Source organism: Sus scrofa, chromosome 6 (assembly GCF_000003025.6).
Source record: "Sus scrofa isolate TJ Tabasco breed Duroc chromosome 6, Sscrofa11.1, whole genome shotgun sequence".
Taxonomy (NCBI): domain Eukaryota; kingdom Metazoa; phylum Chordata; class Mammalia; order Artiodactyla; family Suidae; genus Sus; species Sus scrofa.
In genome coordinates this window covers 98,144,022-98,166,469 of record NC_010448.4, presented here as the reverse complement: position 1 = coordinate 98,166,469, position 22,448 = coordinate 98,144,022, and positions in this window count along the sequence as shown.

Sequence of the window (22,448 nt, the reverse complement as noted above, 5' to 3'; positions counted from 1 at the left end):
ACACCACAGCCACAGCAACACTAGATCCCAGCCACATCTGTGACCAACACCACAGCTCACGGCAACGCCAGATCCTTAACCCACTGAGAAAGGCCAGGGATCAAACCTGCAACCTCATGGTTCCTAGTTGGATTTGTTTCCTCTGCGCCACGATGGGAACTCCATGTTCAGATGAAATCTTTATCGCCCACCCAGGCCTCCCTTCTATGAATGAAGGGATTTTCCACACATCAGCTAAGGGCGGGGGGGGGGGCACTAATTACTATAAATGCTGTTCACTCAGAAAGCTAAGGCTTAGGGGTGCAGAACAGATGGTCAAGTTCTGTCAAGATTTCCTACCTCTCTCTCTCTTAAGGAGGAGAAATCAGCAGTGAACTAGGAACTCATTTTAGGCTTAAGCAGTTGGCCAGACTTAATGAAAGGGAAACATTGAAGGTGTCACTTGACGTTGGAAAAGTCACCCTCATTTCCATACCCAGATAATCAAGTTGCATAAGTGAATTCTGTGATGTTGCTCAGACGATTTCCTTACTTGCTAATGATAGAAATTCGCTTTGAGTGTAGACATAACAAGGTCTAACAGGATGTTCTGGAGTCTCATTGGGGAGTAATGACTAACGAAGTGGAAACTTTCACTTTCAAATCTGATTTCAACCTTGACCTTGCTAGTGACCTTTGGCCTATTGCCTACTCTGGCAATATCTGTTTCCCCATGATTATGATGGCTGCACAGTATCAGAGGGGCCTTTATATGTCATGGAGAGCTTATGTGATAAGCAGTGTGTTTACATGAAGAGCACTGGGAACTTCAGACACTGTCTCTACAGGATGTTAAAGTGTCCTTTATTTTTATCAGTGTGGTTTAAAGAGAAGTCAGTGTTTGGTTATCATGAGGATCAATGAGCTGGTGCTCTGACGGTGCTTTTCCATCCCCCGGCAGTTATTTTGGCAGCTTGGGTGCTCTGTGTGCATGATCAACAGTGGTGTGAAAAGCAAGGATAACGTGGTGCCAGCAACCTTGGGGGAGAGTCGGGCTGCTTGCTCTTGTTTGAGCTCAGCAGAGGGAGAAGTCAGATTCAGTTGACTGAGTTGTTGAAGCGCAGTGAGCAGAGGGCTGTCTGGTAGAGAAGCTATCCACAGTTTCCTGTCCCCCCGTTCTTTGTTTTTCTTTCTTGCCTTCTGATTCCAGGTTAGGCTGCCACGGCTGCCCGGCCAGCCAAGGGCTGAAAGGTAGACATGGGAGGGGGCAGCTGATCACTTTAATTACAGGTCTGGGGACTTTTGGGGGTGCTTCTGTCCTTGAGATAATCTTCTGTAGTTTTTTTTTTTTTTTTTTCCCCCAGGGTTGCACCTGAGGCACATGGAGGTTCCCAGGCTAGGAGTCGAATCGGAGCTGTAGCCACTGGCCTACACCACAGCCGTAGCAACGCCAGATCCAAGCCGCATCTGCAACCTACATCTCAACCCACGGCAAGGCTGGATCCTTAACCCACTGAGCGAGGCCAGGGATCAAACCTGCTTCCTCATGGATGCTAGTCAGATTTGTTTCCCCTGAGCCACGATGGGAACTCATCTTCTGCAGTTTTGTTCAAATCTTAGGGAACTGGAGATTCTTGTTATTACCCCATTGGGTTCCCAAAACTGGCTGGCTTTCCCTCTGAACACTGGTCAGAAACGTGGAATTCATCAGCACGAATTCATAAACAAGGAGGAAGATGGCCATCAGTACTGATTGGCTGTTAATTCTTTATCACATGCTTGAGTAATCTGATTACATGGTATTCAATCATATAGATGGCTTAATAGATTTTAAATCATTAGAGTGGATTTGTTAATATAAAAGTAATTTATTAACATAAACAGAAGACAGCAGTTTTTTTTTTTCAGTAAAAAATGGAATGAAAAGGATCACTTTTTTTTCTTTAGAAATAAAGATTCTAATGATTCCCACTAGAAATAAGTAAGTGTACACGTTAAAAAGAGTTTTCTATTCTCCATAGTGAACGTAAGGGGCAAAAAGAATGGATGCCAGCTTCATTTATGTAACAGGATTTTAGCAAATCACAGGCACTGCCCCAACTCTGACCGCCCTCCACATTTCCAGAGCTCAGATAGAGCAGGGGATCCAGGTTCTGGGTGGGTCGGAAGACTGGTTCCATCGTAGGTGCCATGTTTCCAGAGGGATGTTATAAACTCAGCAGCAACAGGAAGGGACAAGACAGTTGGGGGCGAGTCTGGAAATCAGCTCAAATTTGGAGGTTAATGTATTTATTCCAGATAAGACAGAGGGATAGGAGGTATTTGCCTTCCGACATTAAAAAGACTCCAGTAGAGAAGAGAGTACACTGTTTTCATGGGAGGATGGGTAACATTTCAGAGAGAAAATCCCTTTCAACAGGAGAATCATCTGTCTAGGAATTTTCTAGCTCTGGAGTTTTCCTCACACCTCCTGAGTGGAGGCCCGGAGCGAGGGATCTCAGGTAGGGAGGCTGGGGAAGAATGACTTGTACCAGGACGGAGGGTAGAGGAGGTGAGAGGAAAGCCTCTTCCTTGACTCCGGGTAGCGCTCTTTGTCTGCTACCTCCCTGTCTCTGTTTGCCAAAGGCCCATCAGACCTGCTCCCGTTATTCAGGGTGTTATCATGCAGGTTTGACGAGTGTTAAAGGCTAAAATTTAAAACAATAAAATCATGACTCATACCATTTCAAAAGGAACAAGGATCAAATATTTTACTTAACACATGAGTTAGCGAGGGAGATTCACGGATGTCACCCCTGGTTTGTGCACCTCACGTCCTGAGTCAGGTAAGTGTCATGGTCTGTGCATGAGGGTTGGAAGAGGACTTTCTGGACTTTTAGCAAGGTGAAGAAAAAGAAGAGTTTAAGATGAGAGATGCTGCTAGTGCAGTGAGCCAACTTCCTGATGATGAGGGAGAGCCACCTCTGAGCAAGTGGTCGTGTATGTTTTTATAGCTCAGGGAAAGGAGAGGGCTCAGGGTACACTTGCTGACCTGCTGATTGGTTGGGGAAATGGGGGCCTTAACAATACACTTGCTGGTTGGTTGGGGACATATGAGGCACCGTAGGGGCGGGTGAAGAGTGGGCCACATACCTTTCCTAGTAGGGGGTAGGAAAGAGTAAGATGGGTCGCTCAAGGTGGAGGAGGGGGCATTACAATGAGATGGGCAGGGCAATGATAAAGGTCTGGTCATTCTTGTCTGGGCCAGAGGCTTTGAGTTCAGTGTCCTTGAAGGGGCTTGGAAGTCCCACAGTAAGAAATGACTAAAGGAATTCACAGACAGATACAATAATCTGGTCAGGATCCACAGAGCAATAATCAATTGCATTTCACTGGGTACAATTTGCATTTTTATGGTAGGGATAAGTTGCTTCAGTTTTCTACAAGCTAACCTTTATCTCTGTAGAGCAAACTGTCAGAAACAGACATCCCCAGAGGTGTGTGGGGCTTTCCATTGGTGAGGTGGCCACTTATCTCTTTTGCCCTTTTAAAGACCTTCCACAGGAGTTCCCGTCGTGGCTCAGTGGTTAATGAATCCGACTAGGAACCATGGGATTGCAGGTTCGATCCCTGGCCTTGTTCAGTGGGGTAAGGATCCGGCGTTGCCATGAGCTGTGGTGTAGATTACAGACACGGCTCGGATCTGGCATTGCTGTGGCTGTGGCATAGGCCGGTGGCTACAGCTCCAATTAGATGCCTAGCCTGGGAACCTCCATATGCTGCGGGAGCGGCCCTAGAAAAGGCAAAAGGCAAAATAAAATAAAGATCTTCCACAATTTTTTCCTATGTGAGTGAAAATAAGAGGTGATCTCCCTGGAGTGCCTGGCAGATACTAAGTGTTCATGAAACATTATTTATCATTATCACTGCTGTTATTTTTGCCCAAGTCCTGGGCAGATGAACCACCTGATGGTTGATATGAGGAACACTTTGGCCAAAGTCTTGACCACTATTAGCTTCTTCCTTTTGGAAATAGACACACTTCAGGGCACCATCCTTCCTCTCTCACACAGATCAATGCCTTTTATGTTAGGGCATCTTTTTTCTAACATGCATAGAAAAGTCCTCCTTTTCCTTGATCCCTGCCAACATAGGAAAATTTTGCTCTGACTCAAGTATGTTATGTGTAAGAAATATTCTAAAAGTATCCCTCTGTTAAGGAAAGAAAAGCCTGTAAGGTGTTTTGTTTTGTCTTTGTGCCTTTTCTAGGGCCACTTCTGCGGCATATGGAGATTCCCAGGCTAGGGGTTGAATCAGAGCTATAGTTCTCAGCCTACACCACAGCCACAGCCATGCCAGATCCAAGCTGCCTCATCACAACTCACTGTAGCGCCACATCCTTAAACCACTGAGTGAGGCCAGGGATAGAACCTTGCATCCTCATGGATCCTAGTCGGGTTTGTCACCACTGAGCCACGACAGGAACTTCTACTTATCCATTCTAAATGTAATAGTTTGCACCTAATAATGCTTTATAGCTTGAAAATTTTCACTAAACATTTTCCAGCAAAAACTCGAGTCCATGTTGAAACATAAACTCTATTGCTACTATGTGTAGAGAGAAGATCTGTTCATGGGAAGTGTCTAGGTTACCATACGTTCAGGAAGTGAGTGTGTGTCTGTCTATCACCCCCTCACTCCACTCAATTGCATTTGAAAAATGACAGGATTCACTGCTGGGTGTGGATGAGGGCCAATGCAAAGGCCTCTGCAGCCATAAATCAGGGAACCGGGGGTTTTATTAGATTTATCCTACCTCTCCTGGAGGGATGATGTGTTCACGCAGATGCAGCAGACACCGAATACCAAAAATTCTTCCCAGAGTGCTCTGGGATTCTGCTATCTCCCGGAGAATCCCGGACACCTACGTGTTCTGTGGTGGCCTGTGTTTATTTACTGTTCCCTGGCAGTGAAGCTCTCTCAGTACCTTAATGGCCTCAGCTCCTCTGTGCTGCGAGCTCTCCGTGTCCCCCCGGCTGCAGCCTGCAGCGCGGAGCACGAAGGATCTGGTCGCATAACCATTCCTGGTGCCAACACACGTTTTCTCTCCCACTGCTGTTAACTCTGCAGTAAAGAAGGGAGGTGGGTTGGTGAGAGTGTCCTGGGTCTTCAAGTTCCACTCGGCCTGCAGAGACCCTGTAATCTGAGCACCCTAAACTGAGTGGCTTAGTGGTTACGGGCAGATGGTGGCTTTATCCTAACCTGCCAGCTGGACAGTCACGTTTGGGGTATGTGTTTACATTCGCTGTGATTGAAATGGGAGTTCAGGAGGGTCCTGGAGGGGGCGCTGCGTGGACAGGTAGTGCAGCCTGAGTCCTGCGCCGTGCTGGCAGTGCCACTGTGCCCAGGCCCACTGGTTACCCCGACCCCCACCCATGACCCTCTGTTCTGTTTACCTGCGCCAGGAAAGCAGTGGCCTCTGTCCTGTCTGAAGCAGCCACAACTGTCCTGGGGACCAAGGGAGGGGGTGTCACGACAGAAGGGGAGTCAGGGACCTTCCCTAGCCAAGCCTGGTAGCCAAGACTGAGGCAGAGTCATCCTCAAATTTGTGGTGGCACCTTTAACCCCGCCCACCACGGGCTGGGGGAGTCCAAGTGGCACTTGGAGGGCCTCACATTCCTTTTATTTAAGTGGTGTGAGCACATTTTTGGTGTAGCTATTTATAAGCATGCTTGTGTCTCAACCGCCATGCTTATTAAAGACACAAATACTTTACCTCTTAGCAAAGATGAAAATAGTTTTCACAGACTTCCTGGCAGGCAGCAACACAACCTAGCCAACCCGTTTCATCTGCAGATTTCAGCCTAATAAAGTACTGATTTAGGGAACAGAGCCTGTTTCAGTGTCACATCCCCCAGAGTACAAAGCCAGCTTGACCAGGGCCAAGGGGCGCCTCCACCTTAGGGTATTGTGGATGCTCCTGAGGCTTTGGGGAGTGCTGTGGAAATAGGAAGCGGTGGTGGCGTAAGAGGTGAAACTCCAGTGTGTTGGGTTTTTGTTTTGTTTTTTTTGGCTGCCTTGTGCAGCAGCTTGATGTGGGATCTCAGTTCCCAGACCAGGGATTGAACCCAGGCCGCAGTGCTGAACCACTAGACCACCAGGGAACTCCTTGAAACTCCAATAAATTTGTTTGAGTTGGATGTCTTTGAAGGAGAGGCTGGGCAACAAGAAGCTTCATGTCAGGCGCTTACCCAACACCCATTTACCCACTGCCTTTATTTTATTGTGTGTGTTTTCATTTTATGTATATTTAAAACCCTTCAGGGCAGAAGTATTATTTATATGATCAGTATTTTTTTTCCTCTTTTTTGGCCACACCCGTGGTGTTTAGAAGTTTCCAGGCCAGGGATCAAATCTGAACCACAGTTGCGGCCATGCCAGATCCTTAACCCACTGCGCTGGGCCAGGAATTGAACCCATGTCGCCTCAGAGACAATGCCAGATCCTTAACCCACTGTGTCACAGCAGGAACTCCAGGACTAATTTCTATTTCCCCCACATCTTTAGCTCGTGGTGACTTCCTGTACCTCTGGATCCACCTAGGACTCCTTCTCTTTGCCTCAAGGGTTTCCCTTTGCTTCTGCAAGGCTGCTGAGCACCTAAGCCAGTCAGGGGTGGAGAGGACTCAGGGGCTGCCTGGTCTCCAGTTCCTGGGGGTAGTCTGTTTCTGGTTCCTTCTTGTCCCGTGGGTCCAGCAAATTCTCCCAGTTCTGATGGCTCAGTGTCCTTGAAGCAGGCTTTTTATGTAACGTGATTTGCCTGTCATATGGCTGGTTGGGGACTGAGCTCAGGCTCAAACACTGGGACCCACTCTCAGTCCCAGACTCTTCCCTGAGGCCAGGATCCTTGCATCACTTCTGACACTGTCTTTGCAGGATGAAGGGAGGAGGGGGCAGCCCCTCAACATTGGGGAAGCCAGGCCTGGGCAGCAGGAGCCCCATGCTGCTTGACCTAATCCTTTCCTGGAGTCACAGCCCCCGGATGGCAGGTGCTGCTCATGGGTGGGCTGCCTGGCCAATGGGTCTCAGAGCCTGTCACAGCACTTCAGCCCTGGTATGGGTCAAGCTATAAGCCAATTGTAGACTGATGTGACATCCCTAACATCAGCTTTCTTTTTTTTTTGTCTTTTTGCCATTTCTTGGGCCGCTCCCGCGGCATATGGAGGTTCCCAGGCTAGGGGTTGAATCGGAGCTGTAGCCACCGGCCTATGCCAGAGCCACAGCAACGCGGGATCTGAGCCACATCTGCGACCTACACCACAGCTCACAGCAACGCCGGATCGTTAACCCACTGAGCGAGGGCAGGGATCGAACCCGCAACCTCATGGTTCCTAGTCAGATTTGTTAACCACTGCGCCACGACGGGAACTCCACATCAGCTTTCTAATGGCCAGTGCACGGGACCATGGGAACATCTCACTAGGGGACAGGCCTCCCAGAGGGGAAGGAACAGGCAACCCACCTCATGTCCATATTTCCCTTGGAATCTTAGATTTCCCAGGCCAGCCAAATCCCATTCTGTCGGTGCTGTTTTCCTGGGCTGGGGGGCTGGGCTTCCTGGGGGACAAGTGCTCAGGCATCGCTGGCTGTCGTCCTGGACCACACACTCCCTTTGCCATGTCCTGGACTGTTTGCCAGTGGACTCTTCCTGGAGGCAGAAAGAAACTCTTCCACTCTCACTAAAGACATAGCTCATTTCACTTTCTCTCCAACCCCATGGGTTTGCTTGATTCTCAGAGAGTCTCCTCTGACCCCCAGTGCAAATTTCTTTGCTTCACAGTGAATCTTCCAAAAATCTTCGCTTGGAGTCAATTTGAATCCTCACCCTTGTCCTCCATCCATCCTGGCCCCGAGAGAGGCAGGATGGCCACGCCTGGGAGTGCACATCCCAGCATCAGAGAGAGGGACCAGGGTCTCTGCCTTTGAGAGCTCAACTAACTACTGTAGTAAGTTGTTATTATAAGTTTACACATGTTAATTTTAGAAAACCTGAAAGCTAGCGCAAAGCACAAAAACTGGGGGAAAAAATCCCCTTTAATCACACTCAGAGATTCCACCTTGATAATGTTACTATGTAACATAGCACACATACCCACAACTTGGATTCTGTTGCCTTGTTTATTCTCTGCCTTTCCAAGTCTCAGTTTCCACATCTGCATCTGAGGTGGATGGCAGCATTAGCTGCTTCGCTTGTGAATGTGCTGAAGGGCTGCTGCAGAAGTGGAGTTCCTGCGATGATGGTGCAGTGGATTAAGAATCCAACTGCAGTGGCTCAGGTAGCTGTGGAGTTACGTGTTTGATCCCCAGCTTGGAGCAGTAGGTTAAAGGATCTGGTGTTGCCCTTAAAAAAAAGTAAACTCTTACCTGAAAGCCATTCATCTGACTTTATCTGTACTTATTGTCTCTACATCTCCTAGGACAGAGTCCACACTAGTTTCCTAATACAAATGATTCTGTTTTCTGCCCTTGGGCGTGCTGCTCTCCACAGGGGGCCCACAGTCTCTTACCACCTGGCTTTTGGGAGAGGCAAAGGTTAACTAGAGCTGGTTGGGGCGGCGGTGGGGAATGGTGTCAGATCGCTCTCAAAAAGGAGCTCCTTTTCGAGGGGTATCAGAGCCTCTTCCCCAGGAGCGGGCAGTTAAGGGGAGAGGGCTTATTTGAGGGAGAAATAATCAGGAAAATTTTTCTGCATTACAAAGGCGCTGCTTTCTTCTCTTCGGCCCTGACAGGAGCTCTGGAGATCAAGAAGACTGTTGGCTGCAGTTCTAAAAACTCCAGATAAAGGCTTTGATTTGTTAATTAAATTTTTGCTATCTGCATTTGATATCTCAGCCAAATTGTATCCGCTGCAGGAACAACAAGAAAGTCCCTCACTTCAAAGGGGCGCCCACTCGGTGACCTGTAATTATGGAATTTACTGCGGGGGAGGCGCTGTCTGGGGCGCACCTGCCCCCCAGGGCCCTGCATGCCACCCCCAATGACAGCGCGGTCCCGGAGCCAGAGGGCTTGGCTCCGCGCAAGCTCAAGAGGGGCCGAGCCCCCGCACCTGCCCGCCGGCCCCGCCCACCGCGCCCAGCCCCGCCCACTCTAGAGAACCCTCTTTATTGAAAAGAGCAAGTCACTACCTGCTGGCTGATGGCCCCTAGCTCCAGGCAGGTCTCACCCTCTCTCTAGAGTTTGTCAGGGGCCAGGCCACCCTCTGCCCTTTTCTTCCCTGTGGGGCGTGGACTTCATTAAAGGATTTTTAGAGGTCCTTGTGTAGGGCTGCTTCCCCCAGGATCCCCTTCACAGGGCAGCATTGGCTGCTTTTTACCAGGTGTGGTCTGGCTTTCTGTAGGGCCACCCTCTAGGTGTGGAGCAGCTTACCCGAGGCCATAAGCAGAGCTGAGTCTTACTTTGAGATCCCGCAGGCAATTCTACAGGTCTTTCTGAGGGACTATTTCCAGTGCCTGCTTTGGTTTCACTGGTTTTTCTTATTTTCCTTCATCTTTATTTTTTAAAATTCAAAGTTTTTTTTTGTTTTTTATTGTTTTAAAGTTTTGTATAGTTTTCAGTACAAAAAAAATATGTCTCCCCCCAAACCATTTAGGAAAGATACAAAAGTAGAAACTGATCAGAAAGTACAAAATTCAGTTAAGAAAGCAAATTGGGATTACTACAATTTTCATGAAATAGATCGGAATGGATTTTTTTTTCCTCAGAGGAGAGGCCTGGTTGTTCTGACTCAGGGTGGATCCAGCCATGACTACAGAGCTGGTCTGTAGGAAGGGGGTTCCTGCCTTGCAGAGGAGGGGGCGGGGGAGAAAAGAAACCTCCCTAGTGACCATACGTGGCACTAAAGGGGACAGTCCTAACAGAGACAAGTAGATCCTGAGCTGTTGAAAATGCAGGCTTGCCGCTCATCAGGCAGATCTGCCCTCTTATCTCTCTCAGCATCACCCCACCTTCCATTGGGCTCTCTGTGGAAAGGATCTGCCTTTGTTTGCTCTTGTGAGGCTTCTGAAAAGTGGTGTCTGAATATTACTGGAAGATGTTTCACTAAGAAGAATGTTGATGGTGTCTGCGTGTTGTAGTGCAGGTCTTGCTGCTCGAAGTAAGAGCCTTTTCAGAAACCACAGACCCTTGGGTGCATTCTTGCCTGGAAGCCTAAAACCTAAGACTCAGCTCCAGGTCAGGAACCACAGATTCCACCCTGAGGGAGAGAGGCCAGTGGAGAAGGCAGCAGTAGTACCAGGAAAGGTGTGTATGTGTGTGTGTGTGAGAGAGAGAGAGATTGTGACGTCATGACACTTAAAGTCTTGCAAAACAAAGCTGGATAATCTATTGCAGAGCATTGAAATGGGTATCATTGCTTCTAGCATTCATTTACACTTACAGGCTCTGTATTGACTACATTCTTCCCATATATTTTCTCATTTAATCCTGACAGTAACTTTGTGAGTCAGGTAATTTTATTGGCAATGGGCTTAGAAAGGTCAACCTCTAACGAAGTCATATGATGCCAAGATTTGGTCCTGGTTCTAAGTCAGTAACAGTCTTTTCTTATTTATTTATTTATTTGTGTCTTTTTAGGGCTACACCCGTGGCATATGGAGGTTCCCAGGTTAGGGGTCGAATTAGAGCTGCAGCCACTGGCCTACACCATAGCCATAGCAACGCAGTATCCGAGCCGAGTCTGCGACCTACACCACAGCTCATGGCAATGCTGGATCCTTAACCCACTGAGCGAGGCCAGGGATTAACCTGCGTCCTCATGGATGCTGGTTGGGTTCATTAACCACTGAGTCACAATGGGAACTCCAGTAACAGTCTTTTCTGTGTCACTTGTTCCCGATGATGGAGCGAATGGCCTCCATAGGAAATAGAGGTATCCGAATACCTTCTGAAATGATACAAAGTAGGGGAGAAGCCAAGGCCACATGAAGACAAACACATACAGTTATTTTTTCCAATGAATTAACCTCATAATCCCAGGAATTTCTGCTCCTCTCCCTCAGATGGTGAGAATACTGTTTATAATGGGGCTGTAACCTACAAGTCATTTATTTTGCCAAGTTCAAGACATAGTTGTGGTAGTAACTTCAGGTCTTAAACAACGAAAATCAGGGAAGAAAGATTACTTATAGGAATAAAGAGAAGAGAATACAACCTAAAATTCAAAAGCTTGAGAGGAAGATAAACATGTCTTTAAAAACATGTGCATGAAGTCAAGAGGCCCTAAACAATAAAGATTTTTACTATAACATCTTCCTGTAATTGTTGGAGTGAAGCGAAGAGTGGCTTCCAAACAAAATATGGTGAAAGGTGCTTCTGAGGTTTGCAAACATAATGAATGAGCTTTTGTGTGGATGACTCCAGAAGTGGTTAACTAACCAGGCCTATTGAGTTTAACAGAAATAGTGTCATTTTATTTGAGCAAAGCCTGCCATTGATCTCTCTCACACCCCAGCCTCCACGACTCAACTAGGGGGCAGGGTGCACAGGCAACCTCAAGGATGGGGACCCCTTGCCTGCGTGGTGAGGCTCTGGCTCTAAAGCCCAGGGAGGAGACACTTCGTTCAGAGGAATTTTATGGTTTGACTCCACCCAGCAAAGGGAACAGCCCTCTTTTCCTTTGTTTCCCCAAAACAAATGTGAGCAAAATGATCCTAAGAGAATTGTCACGTCTGGGTGGGGAGGAGCTTTTGGAAAGCGGTCAGCCTCCTGTATTCCTTTGTGAGGGGTGTTAGTCACACACACATGTCATTTCTAGTTTATGACGTGACACTGCAGTTTAAGGGAATGAGGAATCGGAGCTGCAGCTGAGACTCCGGGCACTGTGATCCTTGTTGCACCTGGGGTTCTGGGATGTCTCACCACCACCTGGGCAGCTCCTCCATGGCAGAGGAAACGAGGCCAGCATGGTCTGTCTCAGTAGCTTCCTTCATGTTTCCCAGAGCATCACCAACGTTTGGGATATTTGAAATGAGATGGATTTTATATCCACCCAGGCGCTGGGAGATAACAGTGGGCAAATACGATTAAGATTCAAATCCTCCACAAATCCTACAAAACAGTATTAAAACTCCTTTGAAGTCTGCTTAGTCATCAGCCATGAGAAGGGCCAGGATGACAAACTAAGATAAATACAGAGCCTGTGATCAGCGTTGACAGGTCTGACAACTGTGGTCCCCTCTCTGTGTCTCCCTGGGTCTTTCCCGAGGTGGTGAATGTTCCAGTAAGCACAGCAGTGGACCTCGTCCTGAGCTTAATTCACCACGGGAAGGCTGGAGCTCTGACCCATAGGCCGTGGACCAGCCACCACTTCTCCCCCACCCACTTTTCTCTCCTGGAGAGCAAAGTAATGAAGACCGCCTCTGCAATTTTGACAGAGCCTTTTAAACGTCATCAGCTTCGCAGACATGAACTAATGGTGGCACAAAGCTGCTTGTGCCAGGGCTGGGCAGCCTCTGTATTCAGCTGTCATTCCTGATGACCCAGGAGGTGATTCCTGGGAAGAAAATGTGACTATGGCTCCCTCCATACCTAAGAGAACAGATCATGCAGGGGCACATGGGTAGATACCAGGGCAGCACAGCCCTGAGCTTAAGGGAGAGAGGATGAAACATTCAGGTCCAGGAGGTGAGTTAAGCCAGGCTTCCTTCATGGACCAGAAGCAACCTTCCCAGAAACCTGCAGTGACCCAGCCCAGTGTCCTGGAGAGGCCAGGTTCCGCTGCTCCGTCTGTAGTCAGGTGTCTGGGTTGGAATCTCTGCCCTGCCACTTAGGTGCCTGGTGACCTTGGGCAAGGTCTCTGATGATCAGAGTGACATAGCTCTCTTTCTGGTCAGGGGCTAGTGATAGTGTCCGCTTCCTGGTGGTTAAGTGGATTGAGTGAATTTATACGTGTATGTCCTTAGAAGACCCTGTGCTTTGTAGTTATCATGGACATTCGTCATTATGACTAGAGGGAGGCTGAACCCTTTTCTTGGCCTGTGCTTTGGTCAATCTGAGAGTCTTAAGGTACAAGCAGATATCCAAGGCGACCACCATTGTCACCTCTGGATTTGGAGTGATGATGCATGAACTGGAGCCACATCAGTGGTGCCTGCTCCTGGCAGATATGAAGGTCCAAGTGTGGACCCCAAGAGGCCCTCCGGACAGGGCCCTCGGCTCTCCCTGGGCGTGAGTCCCTGGCCTAGCTGTGGAACCTGGCACTTTACAGTCGGTGCTGTGGGCTCCTCCTCAGGAAAAGAGGACTGATAAATAGTGCTTCCTGCTCAGGGCTGTTGGGAGGGTTAAGTGCCTTAGGATGCGTAAGACCCTTAGATTAGGACCTGGTGCCTCAACCACATAACTGTCTCTGCTGTTCTTTTTATTAATAGTGAATAGGGACCCAGGTTCTCAGGGATGCAGCCACTGAATGCCAAACAGAGGAGTTGGTGTTCATGTATTAATCAGCAAATAAACATTTAAAAATACTGCATCAGACCCTCTGCTAGGCCCTGGGGATACAGAGGGAGAGAGGACTCTGGCCTTTGAATAGTGCAGGAGATGAGGAGAGAGGGCAGAGCTGTCTTCGCCGAGGGGACACTGGGTCGGTGCTTCCATAGGGAGCAGATGCTTCCACAGGGAGCAGGTGCTACCTGGTGGGTGGGGATGCGGGAACAGCAGTGAAAAATGATGGAGGCTGCTGGCTTCTACCAGGGTTGGACACAGTATTGGTTGCTATGGCCGAAGCACAGAGCAGGTGGGGGAGGTGATGATGACGATGGAGAGAGAAAGGCCAGCTCGTTGAGCCTGTGAAAAACTCCCCTTTTTTTTTTCTCATAAACTTTCTAAAAGACACAGACTGCTTTTATGACGAGACTGTTTTCTCTGTTGTTTACTTTCTTTCGCTCTTGGTTCTTCACGTTGATCACCATGGTCTAGTAAATAGACTTCACGCAGCAGCAGCCCCCTGTTCGGGAGGCCCGGAGGATTCCACTTTAAACTGTTCACCAGTGTTGCCTATTTATGGGAGAATAAAATGCCAAAGACAGATGTTTACCTGCTGATATTTTTCAGATAATGGATAACCCTCCCCATCTCCCCACGTCTTTGACCTTCTCCCTGATGTTGAGAAGGCTACTGTGGTTTCAGCGCCCAGTATCTGGACCTCGTGTTCAAATCAGCCCCACTTTGCTCTTGATTGTGTCATGGAGAAATTCACAGATAAACTGTGGCTTTACATTTTTGGTATTATTTATCACCCACCCATCCATGTATTTATTTATTATTAATGAAAGTGCTCTGGGTCATCCGATTTAAATGGGGACAATTGAATTAGGGTTCTGAGTTTTCTCTGTGACATGGGACAGGTCCTTTAACCATGAGGCTTCAGTTTCTGTGAAACATAAGATGAACCCCCCCCACACACACACACACAAGTCTGGCCCCTTTTCTGCCCAGTGGCCCAGCAAAGTCATAGACTTATGGCCTTCCTGTAACTCTTGCCTTCCACAGAGGCAGGGACAGGGGTACCAAGTCTTAAAGATCAATAGTTACCCTTCTTAGGGGCATGTGCCTCCTAATGGGCAGGGAGGAGACCTCTCTGGAAGGTCTGAGTCTGTGCAGAGCTGTAGGCCCTCAGCCAGGGTCACCTGGGCTCTGCCCCTCTACCTGCTGTCAACAGCCACTTTCACTACAACTCCTAGTCTTGAAAAATGTGTCCTTTTGGTCCTTAAATCAGTTCAGTTACCCTGCCCTGAACCTTGCTGTGTGGTAGGTGCATGCCCAGCGTGGCAGAAGCTGGGTGGGTAAGGCCTCGGCCTTGCCTTTGGGAAGCTCATCGCTTGGTGAGAGGGAAAGAGACGTGCACCAGGACCCTGATGTTGTGTGGACTGGAGAAAGTCTGGCTCTAAATAGAAATCAGTAATGGAGGGAAAGCACACTTGGGTATTTGGCGGGCCTGGCAGGACCTGGGAGTACCTGCTGATTTTTGGTTGAATTTTGAGGACTACCTTGCTGCTCTTCCTGGATGGAGGTGGTTGTGTTTCCCGGTCCTTCACTGTGGCTTTGCTCTTCAACGCTTTTCACATTTCTCTTTCCTCCAGGCTGGGCTTTGTTGGGTGTCACGGGGGAAGTGGTCCATGTTCCCAGGCCTGTGCCCTCATCCGCCGCGGTGGGGCCTGCCTCTGCTCGCTCAGCCCCATGCATGTCTGCTGCTTTAGTGTCTCCTGCTCAGATCGGCATGTGCACATCTGCTTCCTGGGCAAACCCACGCTGGCCAGGTGTGGGATTGGCTAGACGCGGGAAAATGCAGAACTCACACTAGCAGTAGCCATAATAGCAATTAACAGGGTAATAACAGTGGCAATGGCCTTGAAAACATATTCTTTGGGTGTATTTTTTAATGTCCCAGAGCAGGCAGGAAGGTTGGGCTTCTGAAGATATAAAGGAGAACTGCAAAAGGCCAGTCTGGGACCCATGGCGATGCACTTGCGCTGGTCACTAAGCTTGGTTTCTGAACTTGGCACTGCTGGACTTCCTGGACATCTTTTCTTCTGAAAACTTTGAAAAGTGTCAATGAAATTAGGACAAACCGTGGGGCTGCTTCACTCCAGGACTCTGCTCTCTGTCTCCTGCCTTCCAGATGGGGGACAGTCAACCTCTGCTAACGCCTCCCTTCCCTTCTTTAAGGATCCACACAGAGCGTGTGATGATCTTAAGAATTGTTTGTAAAGAGTACAATAGTTTCATGGCGATTCAGGGCAGGTTTGGCTTCCACAGGAAGTAAGAAAGTTCTATGTTTTAGGACTTTTTGAGTTTAAGAGAGGCTATTGCCCCGTGGCGTGTCCTCATCTTCTCCTGAGCTGAGATGGCTGAGGCAGGGTGGCCTTGGTGGGGAGGGACAGAGGGACAACCGTGGGGCCTCGAGCGATGGCATCTCCAGGTGATGGGGTGGGGTCAGAGGGCATCCTGGGAGGGGCCTGGAGGAGCAGAGGGCAGAGGCAAGGCCACCTCTCCTGGGTTAGAAGCTGCAGGCCAGGACCAGGAAGACTCATTATCCTGGGTAACCAGGGTTACTCTGGGAAGGACAAATACTTGGCACAGCCAGGTTCTGCAGGAGATGCCTGCTGTGTGGGGGACAGGGTGCTTCCCAGAGCCAGCATCTCAGAGCATCCTGTAGCCATTCAACATTCGATTAATTCACAGAGTGGTCGGAAGCCTCACATTGACACCGGGAGACTTGGTGTCAGGAGGAGGTCCTCGCTGGCAAGATGCAAGGAGGCCACAAATGGTGCTACTGTGCCGGCCTGGGGAAGTGTGGTCCTGCCAACCCCCAGACCTTCCCTGGAGCCGGGTGGCACTGTGTTTGCTGATTTAGGACTGCCTGGAACCAGCCTGGCTCCTGTCACAGGCTCGTGCTCTGAACATCAATGCTAGTTCTTAGCGGATACATCATTTGAAATACGAAAGTATGAATTAAAGTCAGTCTTTTTATTTGAACTCGGGTTATGCCTTATTCCCAAATTGTCTTTACGTGTATTTTCATAGTCACTCAAGCAGAAAGTTCTGATGAACAGCTTGCCCCCAGCCCCTCTTCTGTTCACGGGGAGGGGAGAAGCCTTCTGTGTGCAGTCTGGGCCCCCTGTGGGGCTCACACATCTGGACGGGGCGGCTGGGGGCCAGCTGGTCAAGTCTAATAATCAGTGTGTCTGGGAGATGGGGCAATTTGGTCTCTGGCTCTTTCATCTTACTTGGTACGTACTTGGTGTTTCAAAACGCGCATCTGCCGCTTCTCATTAGCAACAGAGCTGGCACTGCAGACATGAGTTTCTGATAACGGCCATTAGCATCCATTCTTCTCGTATGTATCACAGCCACAATCATGGGCTCACTCCCCTCGCCCACAGTCACAGCACATGTGCAAGGTGAAAGATCAGGTGGCTGGAGCACGTCCTTCTGCAGGTGACCACGGCTGACCGGGACCACTGAGGGGCAGGGGCAAGGTTCTAACGGGGCACTGGCTGCAGATCAGACCACCTGGGAGACACAATAGCAATAAAAACAAAACCCCAATGACCAGGTGCTGCTGGTCAGAGATCATCATTTAATAATTAATAATAAATTGATGTGACTTAATAAATAATTGGTTTGGGGTGGGTCTCCCCCAAACGGAAAAATAGAAACATTTTCCAGGCAGTCCTAAAGTGCCACCAAGTTGGAAGGCCTAATCCAGCTCAGAGAGTGAGCTTAGGGCAAACTGGAGATCAGAATTTACGGTCTGATTTGCCATCACTGTAGGGTCACCAGCCAGCCCTCTCTGTCTGGGAATGAGGGGTTTCTGGGAGGCAGACTTTGTTTTTAAAGCCAGGACCCCTGTCAGTGTCCTCAGACAAGAATGATAATCTTGTGTTCACCAGATGCAGCTGCAGTAGAACCACACCTTAACAGGTGGGTCTCGGGGTCATGGACATGCTTTTGTCCACACTGTCTTAGTGGCTCCTGCTCCCGCCAACCAGACCCACAGTGCAGGCTGCACTGCACTCACTGTACAGAGAAGGGCGCTCCATCAAGTGACCCCCGAGACGGACAGATGGCCAATATCCACAGCCGAGTCTCTTGATTGATTCTAAATTTTCTTACTACTAAACTATAGCCCCATGGGCCCTGAGACACCACTGGCAGGCTGGTCTTAAGTCATTAAAGCATTAACTGTCAGATCCATGCCATCTGAAATGCAAAACCCCACAAGCTTCCTGTTTACCTGTAACTATAGTCCAATAGTCTGTCTATACCTTCAGGTGTGTCCTTCATCACCTCCAGATTCCCTGTGACTGTTTCCTTCCCCCAGCACCCCCCCACCAAGCCACTTTCTTCCTTTGGGACCCAGCCCCGCTCACCACCCCACCCCCACCTGTCTCCAGTGCTCTGGGGAGAAAACAGCCATTCACAGAAGGAAAAAACCTTGCCCCCAACTGAGTTCCATGAATTTCATCCAAGCTTAGGGTCACGGTCACACTAGCTAATGATCAGACCCTTGGGGGCAATGGCTGCCATGAACTCTGACCCCAGTGGGTGCCAGCAAGCAAAAGATATGTCAACAGAGGTCATCTAGATAGAGAAAGTGTTGTCTAGTAAAATGCTTTTTTCTTCCTATTTCTCTTGATTAAAAAATCCACAGCAAACAAAGAGCTCTAGTTAGACTGACAGTCCAGAGGGCAGGTCAGAGGGAGAGAAGGAAGCAGAGAAATAGCTGTGAAGATCCAGGCTGGGGGTAGGGGGAGTGCTCCTGGGGTGGTCAGCAATGGAACAACCCCCTCCCCCCAGCCCACAGGGGCTGCGGCACCCAGCGCCCCCGGGTTCCCCACTGAACAAACCTTGAGGCTCAGCACCCCTCCCACCCACGTTCAAAATCCCTGGAGCTAAAATCTGACCAGCCAGGGCGTCTGGGGCATCCGGCAGACTTAGGATGCCATCCGTTCTGGCCATGGGTAGGGTCTCAATGTGAGGCCCAGCTGGTCCAAGCCTGGGTTGTGAAGAGGCCGTTTCAAAGCAGGGAGGAGAGAGAAACTTTTGGAGAGGTGGGGCCTGCAGGAATGAGAGCGCTGGTGTCTGGCTGCAAGGTGGCCCTGGCTGGACTTTGAACCTTGGCCAGGAGATCAGTGGTGTTACAGACATAGGGGTCCTGCTGCAGTCTTTGGAGGATAACCGTGGTTATTCTTGCAGTTAGAAAGAGGAAAGGGATCGGGAAAGGGAGAGGGAGACAGGGGGGGGTGGGGGAGAGGGGAGAAGGAGGAGGTGTGAGGCCGTGTGTACCCCCAGGAAGCTGGCCTTGGGTGGTGTAGCTTACGGTCAACTAGAAAAGCCTGTCACCATCACAGGTAGGGTGTTTTTTACATAGCTGTCCCTCCCCAGAATTTAAATAATTGACTTAATGAAAATTGGGAAAGTATGGAAAAACTGTATTTCTGAAATAATGGAGTTTTGGCTTCTAAAATTTCCTTACACATATCAGGTTCTATTCTGTGACACCAAATAGATTATCTTCAAGATTTGGCATCGTATGTTTTCTTTTCCTTTTTTTTGTTTTTTTTTGTTTGTTTGTTTGCCGCACCATTAAGGATATTTCCATGGGATTGTCTTTACATGTGCTTGCATTTTTTAAAAACTGTATGGCTTGTATTCCCAGAACAGGGAAACATTTTAGGATAATTGAGCATAACAGCTGTGAATTTTCTAGGGTGTCATCATGTTCTAGCCTCATTTCTCTGCACTTGGAAGAGGAGAAAAGGATGAACTGCTTGCTGGTGGAGCTTCGTGTGGCGAGACGAGGGTTCTTTACAATGGGAGGTGAAGAGACCAGTTAGCTCACTTTGTCCAAAGTGTGGGAGCCCGGCCCCGGGCGTCTGCGGACTTTGTGTCTGGTTCCGTCCTAGATGACTCAGCTAATGAGCTTTCCATAACCTGCCTTTGGAAAAGGGTCTATAAACCAACAGCGTTTCTTGATTAGGAAAACGCCTACTCTGATGAGTTTTCTTGTGGTTCTGAGTCCTTGGCATACGGTCCCTGTTCATTCTGCCGTGGTGGTTATGCCCTCCTGGTGTGACCTCCTAGAGCTTTTGCGTCTCTCTGAGACCTCCTCACCGTCCCTTCTACCTGCTAATTGCTTCTCCACCTCCCAAGTCTCAGAGCTGCAATTCAGACTTCTAGGCGATCTTAACTGAAGTTCACGGCCTGGTTTATGCTGGAATCTGAGTGAGAATCAGGTAACTGTTGGTAGATTCCAGGGATGGGGGATGTGGGGCTGGAGCTCCTGGGCTCGACCGGGCCCCGAGTCTCATGACCTTGAGCAGTGGCACACACTTCCTGCCTTCTTTTCCTTATCAGTGAAATGGAGACCCCGTAAGTCAACACACACCAAACATTGAGGCTGGGCCTGACTTTGGGAAATGTATGCTGACTGTCCGCCTCTACTCTTGCTGGGAGCGGAGTGTGGGGCCTGGACACATCCTGTGGGATTGAAAGCACATTTCATCGGAGTTGGATTCTTGGCCACCTCGTTGCCCTTCTCTCTCCATGGGGTGTGGTCTGCTTCTTCTGGGGTGGCTGTCACCCCAGGCAGGCCCAGGGCCCCGGCTGGGCTGGCACCTCTTGCTCTGGCTCCTTCACGGCTGAGCAGACAGCACTCCCCACATCTTCTCATCAGTCCTCTCCCTGTGTATATGCTGGGGTCACTGCCACGCTGCCTGGGAGGACGGGCTACACAGTGTTCTCAGGTCACCCCAGGTGTGTGAGGACCAGCATGTATCCTCCCTTCCTCTTCAAGGGTCTTGGGCCCAGAGGGTGGCAGAGCCGGCTGGCTCTCCTTTCTCACTGTCACCTTCTGTGCTTAGGCCTCCAAAGACGCAGCCCCTGGCCCAGGGCCATCGTAGTACCAAAGGTTGAGGGCACCAGTGCCACTCTGTAGGGGCTGGGGGCCGGGGGCCTGGGGGCACTCAGGGAGCCCAAACCACAGCTCCAGCCCTTGTCCTGTGCAAGGTTGCAAAGGGCAGGGACTCCTGGGGCTGGGGCAGCTGTGGAGGCTCAGCTGCTGCCTCTGACAGGCTCCTGGGTCCTGCTGTGGCCCCAGCCACGCTCCACAGGTCTGCATTTGCAGTCCAGCCACTTCTTCTGGGTCCCCAGCTCTACCGCGTTCACCTCCCAAAGGAAAACCTGTTCTCAGCCTGTGTCATCTGGGCGCTTCTGACAAGAGAGCAGCCCTCTATCTGTTGCGACAGGGTTTCAGCTTGTCCAGGTTGTGATGTAGCTCAGCCAGGTGAGAAAGACCAGTTCCAGGTCCACTGTTAACCCAGGGCAAGATCACGTCACTGCGGGGTCTTCCTGGGCCCTGGTTACATCCATGAGCCGTTCCCATTCAGTTATCCTGGAGTAACCTCAGGCTGACACATTAGGGAATGGCATTTGGTACGGCAGAAATGAATCTGACTATGAACCATGAGGTTGCAGGTTAGACCCCTGGCCTCGCTCAGTGGGTTAAGGATCCTGTGTTGCCATGGGCTGTAGTGTAGGTTTAAGATGCGGCTCAGATCCCGCATTGCTGTGTGGCTGTCTGTGCCATAGGCTGGCAGCTGTAACTCTGATTAGACCCCTAGCCTGGGAACTTCCATATGCTGTGGGTGCGGCCCTAAACAGCAAAAAAAAAAAAAAAAAAAAAAAAGGGGGGAATGGCATTCGGCCACCATTTCCTGTGTGAGATGCCCACTCTGTTCTGGTCCCATCGTAGTTTGTGCTCACCCCCGTTTACTAACGTTCTTTCTTGTGCGAGGAGTCATGGTCACACCTCTGCCATCTCACCTGGCCAAGGTCCAGTTCCTAATGGAAATGCGTTAGGAGTGTCCTTTGTGTTTGAAAAAGCAAACACATGTGGGCTTTCTCGTATTAATTTCCAGAGTGACAAAAATTCATGTCTGAAGGGAAATCACTTAAAATAGCTTCTGAAATATAATGAGCTTCTAAGTTGTTTCTATCTTAGAGGGTCCCTCGTCCTCTGTCACGTGGCAGGCAGGTCTCTTGATGCCAACACCCCGACTGTGACAAATGTGACCAGGTGAGAACAGGTGTCCCCTGAATGGTGAAAGCAGCAGATGCGGTGGTCCCAAAGGAGTGAGCCTTCTTCTGCCAACAGCCCTGTCTGGGCGCGGCTGGCAGCCACGGAGGAGTTCAAAGGGGTCCTGAGGGAAAGGGGACACGGTGCTTTGGGCCTTCACCTCCCAGCATGTCCTTCAGTCAGAACAGGTAGGCTCATGTTGTGTGTGTGTGTGTGTGTGTGTGTGTGTGTGTACACCCAGTTTAAAGAAAGTGCAAATGCTGCATTTGATTCTCTAAAATAACCGGAACCATCTAGTCTGAATGACCAGGCGAGTGACCCCCTGTGTGAGCTGGGGGCCAGGGAGGTGAATCCTTGTCTCAACTTCCTTCATCTGGAGACATGACACATGGTATTTTTCATGCTTTATCTCAAATGTAGTAGTTGATAAACACAAACGCATGTAAAAATCACTGAGTTGGTGGCAGCCTCTTGTCATGATGGCTGTCAAATATTTCCCCCAACCAGTGTGTCCCAGACACACCATCACCCATGCAGAACATACAGATCTGTTGTCCAAGCTGCGCCTTCAAGCTTGAAAAGGTTGGAGACTCCGGCCTTTTGTATCCAATTCTCATGCCCTTTGGGGAGCGGTTCTCTGCCCAGTTATTTTGTCCCAGTATTTGGGGGTGAAAATTGGTGAGGGCCCAGGACCAGCCTCTCCCACCAGCCTGTGAGGCAATATATTTGGGAAGCAAGCATTCCCTGGATGCTGTCAAAGTCCTCAACCAAGCCTCCCTCACATCTGAGGGCACTTGGAGAGGGGGGTCTCACATGAAACAGCCGCGGGCCCTGCCAGGGTGAAAGGGCAACCCCAG